The sequence below is a fragment of the Plectrocnemia conspersa genome, unplaced genomic scaffold, assembly GCF_051122295.1.
Source record: "Plectrocnemia conspersa isolate PC_06_02 unplaced genomic scaffold, ASM5112229v1 ptg000001l, whole genome shotgun sequence".
Classification (NCBI taxonomy): Eukaryota; Metazoa; Arthropoda; class Insecta; order Trichoptera; family Polycentropodidae; genus Plectrocnemia; species Plectrocnemia conspersa.
Genome location: NW_028277165.1, coordinates 1,279,772 through 1,297,992, shown reverse-complemented (window position 1 = coordinate 1,297,992; position 18,221 = coordinate 1,279,772). Strand labels below are relative to the sequence as shown.

The following is an 18,221-nucleotide window of genomic DNA, read 5'->3' as shown; positions in this document are numbered from 1 at the left end:
AACAGATAACTGCGTCCAAGTCGCCCCTTTGCGGTCTTTAACGACCCGAGATAAAAGTAGAAGAAGAGCGGCGGTGTGCTCGAAAAGAAATGTGATCGTGATGTATAAAGCTGCGAGCGCGTCATCGCATATGATTAGTCTGTCAAAACGTCAATCTGGAGTTTGCGAGCAGAGTGATCAGTCGTACGTGACCAAATAGCTGCTTTCAAAATCGATATGCTGTTGAACCGCCAGAGAAAACTGTCAAACTGTCCCGACGCTTGACAGTTAAAAATTACATTTTTTAACTAATGTATAACTAGATATTTTACTTCAGTGAACTGCTTATTAAATAATTAAAAGATTCGGTGAAGAAATTTAGTTTTAAGCGACGCAGGAATAATCTTTAAGTCGTATCTAAGATCGGGTTGAACGATGTGTAAGCTGCTACTTTTCAAGTATCGGTCGATTCGGCGTAGCATAAATTAGTGAAAGTTGGGTTATTTCAAGTTGGAAGCAAATTGGTTGTTTGGTAACGGAAATATATTCCTGATGAAAGTGATTCAGTAAGGCCATGCTTTGGCTTATATATTATTTAAAATTAGGCCAAACTAATGTCCCTTCTAGTTTTTTATTGTATTGTGCGATGGACTAAAGTTTTGGTAAAATCAGCAATTACAAAAAAAACTATAAGCTTGGACACTCGTCTGAAAAATACCAAAAGCCTCGCATCAAATTATCATTGCTTAATCTATCCTTTGCAATTATCAAAAGGTCGCTCAAAGTAAGGAAACCCTGAAATTTAAGGTTTCAATGATTGGCTCTCTTATTCGTCCAAGCTTCCTTAAGGGCAAGGTATAAAGGATGACATTTGATCACATCATTAATCACTCGACAAACTCACTCTTTACTACTATTTCTAATTTAGTCTCCTTCTATTTTTTTTTTTACATATTTCGGTAATTTTTTTATTTTATTTCATAATAGCGGATTGAAACATAAAAAAGGTGTATTTTCGGTTGGAATTCTCAAGACAAGAAAGTAAAGGAATAGAAAAATATTTGTAAATAGAAATCAAATAAAAATAAAAATTAAAAAAATGTTTTTTTTTTGGTGAGATAAAAATTTAAAAAATAGCTTTCATAAATATTTCGTTAGTAAACCAAATACGTTTTAATGTGGTGGCAATTTAATAAATAAAAAATATTACTTTTTAAAAAATAAGAATATAAAAAAAAGTTAAAAAATAGTAATTAAAATATAAAAAAATAGATAAGCAAATTAAAAACACTCCCAAAGAAACAAATATAAAACTATTTTATATATATTAATTCACAAAAATCTAAATAATTCTTGCGGCCTTTAGCGGATTAAATTTTTAGTTAAATTAGGTAAGTGCTTTATAGCTGTTAATAAATAATGCTAATTGTTATTACTTCGACTAAAAAATCTGACCTTTTAACGAATCTTTCTCAACTAACTAATTTCGTCGCAAAAATCACAAATACTCCCGAAAATTAATATGCAGTAAATACAATTAAGACAAAAAATTAAAAAAAATTGTGCCAAATGTGAGATTCGAGACTTTAATTTATAAGCTCTTAAAACAGCTCATACATGTTCGTTTAATAAATCAATGTCTGCACTGTAATGTTTTATATTCCTAAAATTATATACATATATAATTCATAGTTTTTAGCTAATAAAATACTGAAGAGTAAACGAAAAAACTTATCAAATAAATTTAGGTACATATAAGTATTAAAAATATAATATCATTTTTTAAACGCATTTAAATCTCTAAAATATAGGTTTTATTACAATAATTTTATAAATAAAATATATTGCAGTTCTCTGTTAAAAAAATACTATTTCTTTAGTAATAGTATAAAACAGTAAAAACGTATTTATATAAAAAAAAATCAAATAATTTTCAATGGCAATAATATTTAATTCTCAAAATATGAATATATTAAATTTACTTCTACCAAAGATTTATAATGAATTTATTGTTGTTTACATAAATGTTTAAAATTTGCCATAAAATAAGAATATAATAAATTAAAAAAATGAACATTTAGACTTTATGATGGGCTTTTAACCCTTTGCACTCGTATTTTTTTTTTGGTTGGGGTAGTGCCAGCTCGTATTTAATTTTACGATATTTTTCAAGTTCAATTTTTGAAAGTAAAAATGAAATAAAACATGTTTTGATTAATCTTTTTACAAATTAAAATTAGCACAGCGAAAGATTGATAGTTAGTCAGTATTTTAGTTAAAAAACAATAAATTAAATATTAAAAATATATTATAATTTAAATACTTTAATCGGAAAATAACTTTTTTTATTGCAATTTTTTAAATAATTTGTAAAACGTTAACCATTAAACTTAGAAAAAAATAATTTATTGAAATGTGTTCACAAAGAATTGTACTTACTATTCACAAAAAAAAAATGACATAGTATTAGGTATACATAGTATAGGAAGGTAAATGTAATGATGTTTTTAGAAGATTTTTCGTCCATCGCAATCAAATGCGCGGTAAAACAAATAAATGAATTATTTAAAAAAACAGCTGAATGATGTAGCGGCAGGGGTTTATAACCATTAAGAAATTTGTAAATAGCTAGATGTCATATGAATTCTGAATAATTAAAATATTGGACTGCTTGTATTTTTTTGCACCTATCGTTTATTATCTTGCGCATCGCGCTCGTTCTATAGCGTTTAGCGCTCATAAAATCGATCAACAATTTGCGTTCATACAAAAAAATAATGGTTACAATATAATTTAATCAAGATTAAAATTACAAAGAGCACAAGTTTTTTACTTGTTGTTTTTTTTTTAGTAAAACCTTACTTTTTACTTTTTTTAATTGTTGTTTTTTCTTGGTAAATAGTTAATATATTCCCATTAACATGTTTTAGACTTAATAGAAAATCAGATTACAATAAACGTATTATAAAAAATAAAAAAATATACTGTTAGTTAAATAAAACATATAATAACATATAATACATTTTTTAAAACATAGATAATACGAAAAATTGTTATGCACCTTACAATAAATAAAACACAAACAATATGCACATCAGTACATATGTTTTAAGCAAAAGGATACATTTTGACGATTTAATCAATGATTTTTAAAAGAAAATTTAACACTTTTGACGCTAAGTTGCCGATAATGAGATTTCGAATAAAGTGAAGCGAAGGTCCATATATAAAGGAGAATGTAGATTAGTAAATATGGTTCTAGGACACTAACCGCCTGGAAATATATTTCTTGGACAATAACCCCCCGTAAAAACCCCCCTGGACATTGACCCCTCGTGCAAATAACCCCCTGACAATTAACCCCCCTGACAATATTTTATATAAGTATTTTATATAAGTTGTAAGTATTTATACTAAATGGTCATTATTTTATTAATATAATGTTTAATACAAATAATCAGTATCAATACTAATTATTTGCACAGGGGATTATTTGTACGGGGGGGGGTTAATGTTCAGGGGAGTTTTGGTGGGGGATATATGTCCAGGGGGTATTTGTCCTGCGTTTACGTGCACTTAGGATAGGAATATTTAAAATACGAAAAAGAAGGCCAATTTAAATTAGATATTTTTTTAATATATTCACTGTCTATGGCAGAGGTCAGATTACGGCCAAATCCAGCCCTCTGCTTATTTTAATCCGGCCTGCAAGTAATTGTTAGATTTGACATTTAAAAAAATCAAAGTATGTGCTATAATAGAACGGCCAACCGTCGAGTTAAGGAGCTAGCTAGGTATCACCTTATAAGGTGCTCCTATGCTTTGGATTTCACTGTGACGTTATGCAGTTTAAATTTGACAGCATCTTCAGTGCCCACGTAACGCCTTTTGCAATAGATTTGTTCGTCTATTGCAAAAGGTTTTTCGGCGAGAACAGTTGCTAAAAGATAAGCACATTGTGTGTAACATCAATAGACAACTAAATAGCAGTTTTTTTAACTCAATTCGGTGAATTTAAATTATTTTCGACTCTTAACACCATTGCTAAATTCAGGCTTTCGCATGGCTCTTTAAGTCAAAATATTACATGTAGCCTTTGCCAAATAGTTAATATTTTTTATAAGTAAAGGGCTATGTATAAATAGTAGCAGTATTTATCCATTTTTAAAGGCTTCTGCAAACAGTAAGTTACTAAGTAAGTTACTGGTTTGCACTAAATTATTTATTCAAGCAGTCAATGCTATGTTTAAGTGACTGAAAAATTAGTTTTGACGAATAGTTTGCATGGAACTACTACAAATGAAAATATTATTAATAAAGTTGAAAAACGTTAACAAAGTACATTTTAAAGTGAATTTCGAATAAAATGTGTAACATCTGATGGTGGTAAATTTAAAAACAGAACAAGAATAAGCTTTTTTAGAAAAAAATATGATTTTTGTAAAAATGCATTATTCACCAACAGGTACTATAGAAAACATTTAAATTTATTGTGTATTAATAAAGCAATTATATTAACCGTAAACTTTATTAACTATCGTGAACTTAACCATCATCAGTTCTGTGACTATTTTTTTATCATAATATAAGCCGTATATTTCGACTTTCTCTACTTTGTCTACAATGGCCCAGTCATGGTATAGGTTGACTAAGATTTTTTAAATCATAGGAGCGATTAAAATTTTTTTTCAACGAAAAACCCCACCCTCGGCTATTATTATCTAATATTAAATATATTTGAGAATTAGCCTTTGCTGCAGATATCATGAGATTTCTTAACAGATTGAACTTAGAGCTAAAAACAAAAACAGTGCTTATATTTAAAATTTACACTACATTTGAATATTTGAAAGAAATGATAAAGTTCATTTTAATTTTGCTTCCTGGCCCGCTAAGCTTAAAATATTTACAATCTGGTCCTTCACAAAAAAGGTTTGCCGACCCCTGGTCTATGGTGTTACACGAGCAAAATAACCTTGTCTATATTCTTCAGTTATATGTTTTACAGAGAGACATTGAAAGCGCGTCATGGCGATTTTACAACTTTATATTTAGATTGTCTTGTATAACCGGAATGTCGTAGTCCTTAAGGCGTTGAACTGACATCCTAGAGACTATCGGTTCAGGTCCCCGCAGAAAATTAAACATTTTAATATTAAGAATGCGCTATTATTAAAATTAAGCCCTAACTGCTAAGCGACATCTATTGATTGTAAGCTGTAAGTATAGTTAACAATATATAAAAGATATCACTAATTTACAAACTGTGTTTTAAATCTTATCCAATTAAACGTGTAAGTGTTGATAATGTTGTGCATAAACGACTTTTAACAATAGTTTTTCAATGACGCATATTTGAGTCATTCACCTTTAGAGTGTTAAATATGGATAAATTTATATAAGTACAATACAATCCTAAAACTCACTGAAAAAAATATGTTTTACAAGACTTTTAACCCTTTCACCGCGGATGACTTCTATAGGTGTCATAAAGAAAATCGCCAGTACTCATTGGACATTTAAAGGTGCCGTAAGCATTTGAGCCTAATAAAATGGCTTTTTAGTATAATTTAAGGCTGTAAATTAATTATTTAAACCATAATATTTTTAAAAATACGGCATGAATAGGTGCCCCCACATATTAACAAATTTCGAAATGGCGCTCAAAAATATCAGCTGTGGTGATAATATAAATGCAATCGGGGCCAGGCCCCACCCAATTTTTTTGTACATAAAAAAAAATAGGTGGGGCCGGTAAAGTTTTATTATATTTTGTAAAAATGATCAAATTTTATATTTAGACAAATATTCTATAAGTTTTTCGTATGTATTTGCCCATTTGAGGCAGAAATGATAAATATTACATTGTTTTTTGTGAGGATCTGTTTTGGATTGGCAGGCGTTCTTACACCTAGAGCAAACCAGCGTAGTTTGGCCTCGTGGCTTTATTTTTAAATTTTTAAGTTTTGAATTTATTAAAACAGTTTTTAAAAATATAAATAAATTGATCATAAAAAATGATTACATTAAAAGATTATACTATAACTTGAAACTTTAAATACTTGTAACAGATTTAAAATTGATAAAAATAGTCTTAGCATAAACGCATACTATTACTTGTCACAGTAATAATATCACGGTTAATATCGAATTCATCGTCACGTCCTTAAAATTCAATATTATATCGTCATTCGTAATTATATGGATAATTTTTAAAATAAAATCAATATATGTATTTATAAATAATTAAAACACAGATTACTAATTCTGTTTTATATAATTTAGTAATTTACTAGCTCGAAAATAAATTAAATGTGTCGAGACCAATATTATCATTTAAGTTGAGTACCCAGGTCGATAGTTGTCAATCGCTCGTTTTATTAGTGCGAGCGAGTAAGCGAGCTCTGCTTGCATAACGGCATCTCGCTCTTTTTTCCGTCTTACAAATTTTATTTTTATTTCATAGCAGACACACAATATAAAGTAATAATTATGCACAATTAGAGCATATGATCCCGTTTCATCCCATATCATAAAAATATAGATGCCCTTTGAAGGAAAAAATCAGTTTTTGAACAAATAATTGACAACCTAAATCTGTCAGTCTAGCTCGATGCCGTCCTAACACCACGCGCTTTGACCATGTTCCGATGAAAAATTTTACAATAAACTTACACTTGTAAATTTAAAATTATTGAGTTATTTGCATAAGTTAAAAATTTAATATTACTGAAATGTGTTTAGCAGAAGTCTTTTTAATATTATTAAATTTAAATTTTCAAAATTTGCTTGAACACAAAGCCAATAAATGCATTCAAAGTTTTGTCGACATATTGTCGACGTTCGAGTGCAACGCTTAAAATACGATGTCGACACATAGTCGACTTACGAGCGCAAAGGGTTAAATCGAGCCGCTTAGAGGTTGCACGTAAGATATATTGACACACAGTAGCGACTATTATAAGTCTTATTAACAATACAAAATTATCTAAAAGGCTTTAAAAACGAGCCGCTTAGAGAATGCACGTAGAAATCATGAATATATGCAACAATTAAATAAATTATGGGATACGAAAAATATATATTTTACAGTATTTGGCATTTCAAACATGCAAACGAAGGAATTTGTGAAAAATATATGGATCTTTTAAGAGACCGTTTGAATTAAAATATGTAACGGGCTTATGAAACAAGCCGCCGAGAGGATGCACGTATTGCTAAAAACGCATGTTAATATTTTTCGACGCTAAAATGCACGTTTTTACTATGAAAGTAGCAGATAATTATATGAGAAACGTGTTTCTAAGAATTTTTTTTATTAAATCTTCTGCTGTGATCTGATAGGCGTAAGCCCAATGAGTTACAACGGGCAAATCTGTGCCAACTGAGTAAGTCAGTCAGACATAATGAATACCTACAAGATAGTATTAAGCACCGGACTGAGAGTCTGCAGATGGGGCCGGTTTTTTTTTTAATAATAGCGCATTTTAATAAATAAAAATTCAAGTGGCTTTAAAGCAAACCGCTGAGAGGATGCACTATTGTCAAAAATGTATATTATTTTTTGCATTGCTAAATGCACATTTTCACAATGCTGTTATTCAAATAAATATCTAAGAAATTTGATTTATTAATTAATTATAAAACAAACTTTTGAGAGACCGTTGCAATTACATGGCAGGCTCTTTAAGCGAGCCGCTGAGAGGATGTACCTAAAAGATTGTAAACTCATGCAATTCTTGCTAAAAGCGCATACTAATTACTTGACACGCTAAAATGGACGTTTTCACAATCAAAGCAATAGAGAAATTTGTAAGAAACAAATGGCTTCTAAAAGATTGTTTAAAAAATAAAATATACTTTTTAAACAAGCCACTGAAAATATGTATTATTATTAAAATGCATATTCATTTTTTGATATGTAGAAAGCACAATTTCAAGATGCAATTAACAGAGAAATTTTGAGAAATAAATTTATTACATAATAGGCTTTTGAGAGAGCATTTAAATTATATAACGGGCTTTTAAAACGGGCCGCCGAAAGGATGCACATATTGCTAAATGCATATATTTATTTTTTGCAATACTTAAATGTACATGTTTATAGTGAAAGTAACAGAGAATATTATGAGAAACAATTGGATTTAATACTAGAATTTTGAAAACTAAATATATTTTAACAAAGCCATCCCACGCAAGAACAAATTCCGGAGATTAATCTCCTTCTTAATGAGCAATTGTCAATCCTGTTAAACATTCCCTTACAAAAGCCTAAAATAGTGGAAAAAAGCTTATTAGACCAATCTAAAGGGCGGTCCTATTGTGGCTGCTTCTCAATGACCACAAAATATTCCTGAATAAGAAAAAAAATATTGCATATTGTTACGACGATATTACAATACATTGCTTAGTGGTAACTGATCTATAATTTATTTTGCACTTTCAGTTAAACACATTTTAATCATCCCAAGTCGAACTATTCATAATTATATTATAATAACATATCGAACGTTAACCGTCACATTAACTAACGCGATTCATAAATAATTTTCACATCATCACGATAACAAATAATATATCACGTCCAGTTAAAATCAAAAATGGTTTGCGTGAAACGATTCGCTAATAATAATTTAATTTATAATGCGTTTCGGGGTATGCAGTTAGTCGGCCGAGATCCGAATACAAATTAATACGGAGCGTAGTATTGCACAGTTTGAGAAGCGCCGGAGCGGAAAAATCAGTCGAGTGGTCGATAAACAGTATTCCTAATATTTAAAAATATTTTTTTATAATATGAAATAAATAGTGTATTTACCGCTTTTATAGACATACGTCGATAAAAACCAAACTGACACATTTGCTTGAGAAGCACTAAAAGTTTTACTATCGCTAGGTGTCAATTGTGTCGATATTGCATTCGTGTTTTACTATCTCTTTGCTCATGTGGGTAATTGGCCATAAAAAGTCTAATTTCGTTTCATAAGGTCAGCGTGGCAACCCAAAAAGTGTCACACGATTTCAGGTGATAAAAAATGCTCTATCTGGCTTTGATATCGCACTCGTTGAAAGATCAACGGATAGTGTATAAAATTAGATATAATTAGTCTATGGAGTAGTGCCATTGAAATATAAATATTACTACAGAATGTTTATAATAAAACTCAATTACAAAACGTTAATTAGTTTATCATTAAACACGTAGCTGAAACGAGACTTTGTTTAACTATTAAAACTTTCCATGTAATGGTTGAAGTAGCAAATGTTTAATCGCATGTAATTTAGATTATAACGTCTCTAACATATTTCTAGTTTATTTATACGTCATAAATTATGACGTAGATACTTGAGGATTAATTCCAAGAAATACTAATAGGCGTGTCTGTTGATAATATTTTTTTCGTAATCAATGGACACATATCCGTTTATTATTATATGATACTGTGAAACGACTTACGTAATTTTCACATGTTAGTAAGCTTAGAGTTGATGGTCCATTACCTGAAACGATAAATAATAATATTAATAATGTATCAAGATAATCAACTCAACAAAGACTACGTACAATTTAGGTATAACCTTCTCCTTCACTACAATCATGTCACAATATCAATATATGCTAGTGTTTGCTTTTCGCCGCACGAAAGGCAAATACACCGTGGCCCAAATAACGCGGAACAAACAAGAAAGGAAGACACAATCCATCGGTTGTGCAACGAAACAACTCTAGTCACGATTTCGAAAGTGTGTTCCAAATGCAGAAGACATCTGCGCTATGCTTCTAATGGTCATCTCTCTGCGAAACGTTCCGAAGTTAGATTTAACCACGAAACACGAAATCCAGTTAACTAACTGCGAAACTATTAACTCCGCCTTCTTGCTTTTTGTGACACTGAACGATTTCGACGGCTGTCGAATCGGCCGGGTGGAATGGGTTATTTGATGGGACTATGTTTATTTTGACGAAAAGCACGAACCTATATATCCTTGTCGGGTTATGAATAACATATGTTTGTATTTTATTTTGTATAAAACCTTTTGTGTAATTTGCGAGTTATGCTTTTAGACAGTTAAAAGTTTTGTTTAAAATTTTGTAAATATAAAGTTGCTGCAAATTATAGATTTGTTTTATCAGTATAAGCAACAATATTTATTTATCAATAATTATATACTGTTTGTATTATCATAAGCAATTAAACTAATTTAATTCCTTATTAAAAAAATACACAAAAATAAATTCTAAAAATATTTTTTTATTATTAATTTATTAGCTCATATAGCTAATTTATTGCTTTTGGCGTGAATTTTTGCCTTCTGAGAAGTGATAATTATTTTTGCGCTCTCCTATTGACCAAAATTAGGTTTAAAAATACTTTGATTAGTCGTCTTATATTAGAAGTCTATGGTAATATCGGTAAGGATAGCAATAATATTTTTAAAACATAGTGTAATATCGAAATGCAGATAAACTGTGGATATTAATATATGCTAGTAGCTTATTTTCTCCTCAGAGATGAGTTGGCTTAGTTTGTATTTTTTTCGACTTGATATAATTATAGTTTTAGAACTTTCATTCCGTTAGGTTTTGGTTTGAACAGCAAATAGACGTTTCGCAACTGTCAAATTGAGTTTAATAGATATTTTAGAGCAGCATTTCAGTTAAATTATATTTTCGCAAGTAGAAATATATATCTACTGGTGATAATGTATTTCGATTCAACTAGTGAAAATATACCTTTACCAAAAAATATACATTCGCTGTAGTATTTATACATCGGATGTAAAAAAATAATGATATTTATGTAAATATTAATATTACTACATATAAAAAAATTGAAATCATATAATTTTAACCTGCCAGATAATTCATACTTATACTGGTAAAAATAAATATCTACTTGTGAAAATGTATTCCGATATGATTTTATTAAAATGTCATATTTTAAAAAATATTTTCGGAATAACTTCATGACTATTTATTTTAGATTTTCTTTTAGGAATAAGCACATGAAACTGAATGAATTATTTATTTATTTTGCTGCATTAAATCTATATGTTTCAGCTAGAAATGTTGTTTATTTTTTATTTCTTTGATTGAATAGCTAAATTTACTGCTACTAATTTTTATTTGTTGAATATATTCTCTCATGTCTAATATTTTTTAAACGTTTAAAAAGCAATAAAAAAACAATAATTTGCAAAAAAATTTTAATACAAACGAAGCCGCGTCAAAAACTACAATCTATTGTTTATAATGACAGTGGATGCTTTTGAAGGCAATGTTCCGCTTTTTTTAATTTCTTGTATAATATGTATAAAATGGGGCTAAAAAAAATTATATCTGAAATACATCAGTATATAGGTACATCTCAAACAACTGTAGTTTAGTTTAGATTCATTATTTGAGGTCAGATTTTACTTTTTTTTATAAATATATTCTTGATATAAATAATTCAAGAGTTGGAATTTGACCCTCTCCCCCCCTCTCGGCAAGCCTACTTATGCCTAACTATCCTTAACTTGTCTCTATTTTTAGTATTAAATCTATGTACATATTTATTTATTATTAAATACTTATTAAAATGACTAGCTTATATATACTTCTATAAATAGTAAATCTATATTTAAATAGAAGTACTCTCATTGACCTATTCTGTAATTTTTTCAACATAGTTTTATTCAATTTAATAATCATATATAATATTGTATTATCTAAAATATCTTTATAGCATAATAATGTATTTAATTTTTTTTATATTATTAATTTTATCATTAATATATATTATAATATCAACAACTATGCTCCTAATTTAGAATCCTGCAAAATTTATTTAAACTTTTTTTAATTTAAATAATTATTAAACAATCTAAAAAAATACTTTTGTACTGTGAGCTCTAGCGTCATGAAATTTGCATGCAACTATTCTATTCAAAGCACGAGATCTAAGTAGTAATGCAATATCAAACTAAAAATATAAAATTTATATACATTCTAATACAGTCAAGATGCGTAAATTTAGTTTTCAAATATTATATTCGAAAGAGAAGAGGAAATGTTACGTCATAATTCTAAAATCAAATTACCAAAATTGTGACAGCACTGATTGAAGTCTCGGATGCCAAAGAGCGGCAACAAGTTTGTTAACAAAAGTTAGTTAATTAGATTGAAGCTTACTTAGCACCAAGTTACAAAGTTAGGTCAGTTAGTGCCCAACTAATTATCAGCCAAAACTAGTCTATACATTTTAAAATATTGCAATATTATTTTGTCATATCGATTGCTTTGTCATTACATGTATAAGCAACCCGAATTTTTTTATTTCCGGTTCGCATCTAACTTTTATATATCGTGGACCGCTAAGCGCAATTGCGCACGTATAATCCTAATTACGATTCTGAGCGCCGAGCGCATTTCGGCCGTACACGTCCTGTTTACGCATTCATAATACAGTGTGGCCCATCAATTTGCATTGTTGGGCCGTCGCGGCGGGAAATGCGTTTTTTGACGTTATCGCTCGGCAATTCCCGGGCTGCGACGAACAATGAATACTACAACATGGCCCAACGACAGGTGCGACTTGCCCTTGATCGGCATAAGTGTTTTTTGGGTCGCCATGCTGCAAATGAGCAATTTGGCAATTTGTCGTCTACGAAACAAAAAACAAATTAATTAGTGATCTGTATCGGGCTGACGAAGGTGGTTACAGCTCGTTTTTGCTTGGTGTAACACCAAAGGTAATATCGACAGGCGAAAAAAAGACCCATATTTAATTGGTAGCAATGGAAAATAAGTTCAGCCAGTATTTTCTTGAACTCAGTAAGAGTTAGGCTATTTTGAGAAAAGGGGAATTATATTTTGAACTAGCAGACCCAGCAATGCTTCGTTATTGCTAAATTTGAGTATATATGTAAAAATTATTAAATTATTTACCTTTAAGATCTGAGATATCCGATGTTTTTGGTGATTTTATTTGGCACATATACAAGAAAATCGCTAGGTTTTCGCAACGTATGCAACGTATAATTGACCATGAAAAACATGGATTCTCCAAATTCAATCCACATACTTGTAACGATTGACCTTGTGCTTTGTTTATTGTGATTCGATTAGTAATTTAATACAGCCTCTTGATTCATCAACTGTAATTTTTCCACTTCTAATATCCAATAATATTCTGCAGAAGCATCGTTTTGCAATTGAACACGCATGATTGTCGTGGATGTAAATTTATTAACGTGTCTCCAAAAATTTGATGCTTTTAAACACGCATTCAGTTCATCAGAGTGTTGAACGTAGTATAACAGGTAATGTCTTACGAAAATTACCTGCTAATAATATTAGCGCACCATCGAATGGCTGTTCGTCTCCACGTAAATATTGCAATGTTCGATCCAATGCAATTGATATTTAGCCGTTATGGTGGCGTTGTTATGCAACAACAATAACAAAATATAATTAATATAACAATTGAATATTAAAAAATGTATTATTTAATTAATTATACTTTCAAAATCAGAGTTGAAAGGTTCTGTGTTTTATTCAATTTATTACACCGTAATTATAAATATTTTACACGTGTTTGCCCTACATAATGATAATGCTGTGAATATCGTCCGCACGGCGGCTGCTGTCATGTACAACTGGCATATTTGCGCGCGATCGAAAAATGTGACAAATAATCGCAATTTTTAAATTGTCATATTATTAAAATTACGCTACTGATAATTTATAAAGATTGTGTGGGCACTCACCAATACAATATCAGTGAAAACTTTTCGGTCGTAAATATTCAATTTTCGCAAAATCTTTGTAGGCTTTTGCAAAATGCCATAAGGCATAAAAATGATACTTCAGAATACGAACACCATATCTGTGATTATCCTAAAATTTGTCGCCATCGATTCTAAATAAAAATTCGTTATTATGTGACATTTATATAAACCGATCTAGGAAAATACATACAAAGATATACGAAACGATTTTTTTTAACAAAAAGTACCACTAATTATTTTTTAATTGTTTAATTTTATATGAAATAAAATATAATAACGATATCTGTTAGAAGAACATACTATCAAAAATATAATTAATCCTTTTTGGTGCCCTAAAATATTCAACGATATCAGTAAGAGTCTGTTGAAGTCCCCGATAAGCATGTGGTATTATAACTTGACCACGTGACCACGATGCAGCGCTCGACATGCGCGTTAACCATAGGACGCCTACGCGCATACTGAAATTTAACCGAGTTACTCGTTCTATCTCAGTTTGCCAAACACCATATCATTATCTCTCTCTTTCTCGCCACTTAACACGCGAGAGAGCAAAAGGGGAAGTATCTCACCGCTCGCGCTCAAAAGAGCAGCTCCGACTTTGGTCACTATGACTCGGAAATAATGCCGACAATGTTCGGAAGCGCTCGAAGCTGGCCAAGTCGACTGAATTACCCCTACTTTACCTCCCGTTCTAGATAACATCAGACAACTTCCGAGAGATTTTAGAGTGGGCAGAACCAAACTCGACCGAAGTAACTCCTAAGTAACCCAACCTTGGTCAACCTTGGCCAACTTCCAGAGAGTATAGTGCAGGCATAAGAGTATAAGATGTCATTTAGCAGGAGTTTGAGATACATATAAATAATAATTATAAACCTAATTTATGGGTTATATGTGACAGGATGCGGGTATTTATTACTAAATTAATATATGTTTCAACAAATGAAATACGACATTATGATATGACGGCAAAATTATAGAACGGCAGCGAGCATCTAAAATTTAATTTATGGGTTACAAAGAAAAATCGACGGCAACACTATAAAGACAATAAAAACAACAGAGTGACTTGTCAAATTTCATTCAAACTACTTTCTAAACATTTGTGGAACTAATAAGAGCAAACTGTGAAATTTTCAGTAAAATCGATCCAGTAATTTTTGAGTCTATAAAGTACACACATACGAACATTGCCTTTTATTTGTATAGAAGATAGAAGATTGATTAAACGTGAATGGAACAAAAAATAATGATAACTCCCGTTCTATATAGTTTTCTGTTACAAACCAGATAAAAAATAGTTATTCGTTTAAACGCTGTAAAAACGTTTTTTTTTTTGTAAAATTATGAAATATTTTTTCTATACTTTTTATGTATTTACAGTGGTACCTCGGTTTTCGTCGATAATCCATCTAAAAACAATCGATAAAATCCGAAACCCTTTTTTTCTGGACGTAACGAAAGCTTTTGTGTGGTCCCTTCTTTTACACCATTATTATACCGTGGTTATGGCAATTATTGCGTGAGTTTCAAGAAGAACAACCCCCATAAAATATATTTTTTAATAAATATATTTTCCTAAATTAAAAATAGGAAGATATGTTTAAATGGGAACGCTCACAAAAAAGTTAAGAAGTACTTCTTTATATACTGGTAATAAAATATGCGAATAGGAAAAAGTGTATTAATCAGAGAATATTTGTGTTTGTTGGTTGTCACATTTATATATAAATATATATACTATTGCAATTCGATCTCAAAATTTATAAAGTGCGCACATGAATTTTAGAAACGCCGTCAAAATAATCTGTCAACGTTCTAAATTGTCGTTCTGACCCGATTGAAACAATCTCCTGAAAAGCGTTAACCCTTTATGAGCCATGACTTATCGACAAGTGCCATTTCACATTCTTAAAAGTGATATATTATCTAGAGAGGCACGAGCCAGGAGCGCTGACAAATATTAACAGCCTCCCTCCGCGATGTTGAACTACTCTAAAATGGCAAAATCATCCGCGAGCATTGTCGATTGATGACGCAGTAGAAAGTCATTGAATACCGGCTAATGCTAGGTGTATAATAACAAGCGACGGGCTTCATTATTGGCTCGCATTGACAGTGTATTAGTCATAAAAGGGTGATATATTGGCAGCCAAAAGGGACCGTAACACGTACGGTCAATCAATTACTGCGCCCAAAGTGGGGCGCGCGTCACGTACGCGCGCCACCGTTTGCGACGCCTGATGGATGGTCGCACGCCGTGGCTAATGTGTCGAGATGGCTCTTAATATGTGCTATATATGTTGTAAGGTGGCGCTGTTTTGAATCTCTGATGGGACAATTTCGGACGACGAAGGGTTGAAAAATGTCCCACGAGCGATTTAATATGCGCTTGGCTCGTTAACAAAGCTAACGGTGTTGAATAGTATAATGAATGGATATTAAGGATTGATGAAATTAATTTTTAAGTATAAACGTAATCAAGGACATAATTTAATTTTGTCCGTATTTTGAGATAAAGAGTCTATATTTATAAAATATTCATATCGATACTTTTCTATTGTTGCCTATTGAGCCAATGCGACGATTTGGAGCGAAAACAGATGTTTTTGTCTGTTATTTTTCTTATAAAAATGGTAGACAACGACTAGAGATTTAAAAACATTGTTTTTAGGCACTATTAATTTGGAAATGGATTGATTGCTATATCCATCTAAATCTCCGATCGTCACGTACGCTTGTATAACGTCGACGTGACGAATGGACAAGTAGCAAATATATATATTAATTGATTTTATTACACGTTGCCATAGAAAATTATACAAAAGTCATACACTAACAGATGTATAACTTTGCAGATACAATGATGATAGTTCACATAATTTACAGACATACAACGTGAGTTCATTTTCCAAGTATATTACTTTAATTATGAATCTTGCAAGAATACCCTTTGGTGCTTTTAACGACTACAGTATAATTTCAAATTGCATATTTTATAAGTTGAATATATAAGTTTATAAAAGCGCAACCTGAAAATGAGTACCTGTGCATTTGGCGAATGAAAATTTCAGAGAATGCATTCTCTCTCTTCACTTGCTACACTTTGGAAAGTGTTTGAAAGCCATTAATATACATTAAATATATAGATACAATTATTAAATTTCATACCTGAAAACGCTATCTAGAAAATAAAGCGTAACTATTAATATTTAAATTTGCTTTCTGCTGAAACATATTTACAATTTAAATATTGTTTGTATTTTATTAAAATATTTCAGGAAAATGTTGCTTTGTTATAAAGCAGAGCAAATATTCTCTGAAAAGAACTATTGATAAAATAATCTTGCCACACCTGCAGGCTAAGTTTGATACGTTTTCTCAAAATTTCCCTTTGAAGCAATTGAGAATCATCGAAGAAATAAGTACGGATTCGTAATCGGAGAAAAACTAAACGGTAACTGTTCTATCAATAAAAGTGCACGTCGCGAAACGTTGAAAGTTTGAATTTAAAGACTGAATTGTGTGAAAAGTTTCCAAAATCTAGTTTGCGCGCCCGGAAAATTTTTCGCAAGAAAAAGCGAGACTTTTCTTGTGAAAAGTACTGGAAAAAAGTAAGCGATTATTTTGTTGTACTTTGAGATAAACTTGTTGAACAAAACTGACTCAAATGCTTTTCAAATCAAATTAAATTGTATTTATATGAGTTGTAGTCCGCCTTTGTCACTTGAGACGATTAGCTTAGATGCAGTCTACCAAGTCAAAAAGCATTATAATTTCAAGGAAAGAAAAATAATCAATCTGTAAAGTAATAAAGAGCTCCAGATTAAGAACAGACATATGTATAAAATAGCTCTAATAATTACTGATTTTACAATATATTATCATCATAAGAGTACAGTTGACATAACTAATATTCAATTTCTGATCAAATTGCGCGTTTAGAAGTATCTCAAGGAAAAGGGGTCAAACCGACTCCAAATTTCTTATCACCGATTTAAAACGAGCTCAGATAAAGAGGGAGAGAGGGCAAGAGAGACCCACGTCACTCGGCGGGATGAGCTGATAAAACAAGGTAGACGAGCGAGCGTAGATTGCTCGACGCTTTACGTGAATCTTTTGATAATGTATTCCGGGCCATTTGAGAGAGCAGAGCCCATTGCTTCATCCGAACGGGCTGCGCAAACAAAGGGTACGCGTATTTGCCTACAGAGCTATAAAATCTTATTTTAATTAAATTCATTCTATTCTTGCGTAGCATTCATCATGGCAGTGTCAGGGATTGACGGTGCAACCTCAATATGTTCTAGCTAATATAAAAATCATCTCAATAATAAATAAAGCAGAGTTTGATATGTATACGTATGAAAAATAATGCAATGCGTCGATTATTTGGAGGAGGGAAGGTGGTTCTTGGAACCGAAGCGTCTTAGATTTGAATGGCGCAATAAAATGCATTAAAAAAT

General features: G+C 30.9%; 1 protein-coding gene and 1 long non-coding RNA gene across 5 annotated transcripts in view; both read right to left on the bottom strand.

Moving 5' to 3' along the window:
* The window catches only part of LOC148238309 (fasciclin-3-like), a 256,136-nt gene that overhangs the window by 41,000 nt on the left and 196,915 nt on the right, over positions 1 to 18,221 (bottom strand). The gene's annotated exons all lie outside the window — the stretch shown is intronic.
* The window catches only part of LOC148238310 (uncharacterized), a 144,257-nt gene continuing 133,478 nt past the window's right edge, over positions 7,443 to 18,221 (bottom strand). Inside the window, exon 9 of the long non-coding RNA XR_015808939.1 lies at positions 7,443 to 9,480. This is a non-coding gene — a long non-coding RNA (uncharacterized LOC148238310). The remainder of the gene's footprint in view (positions 9,481 to 18,221) is intronic.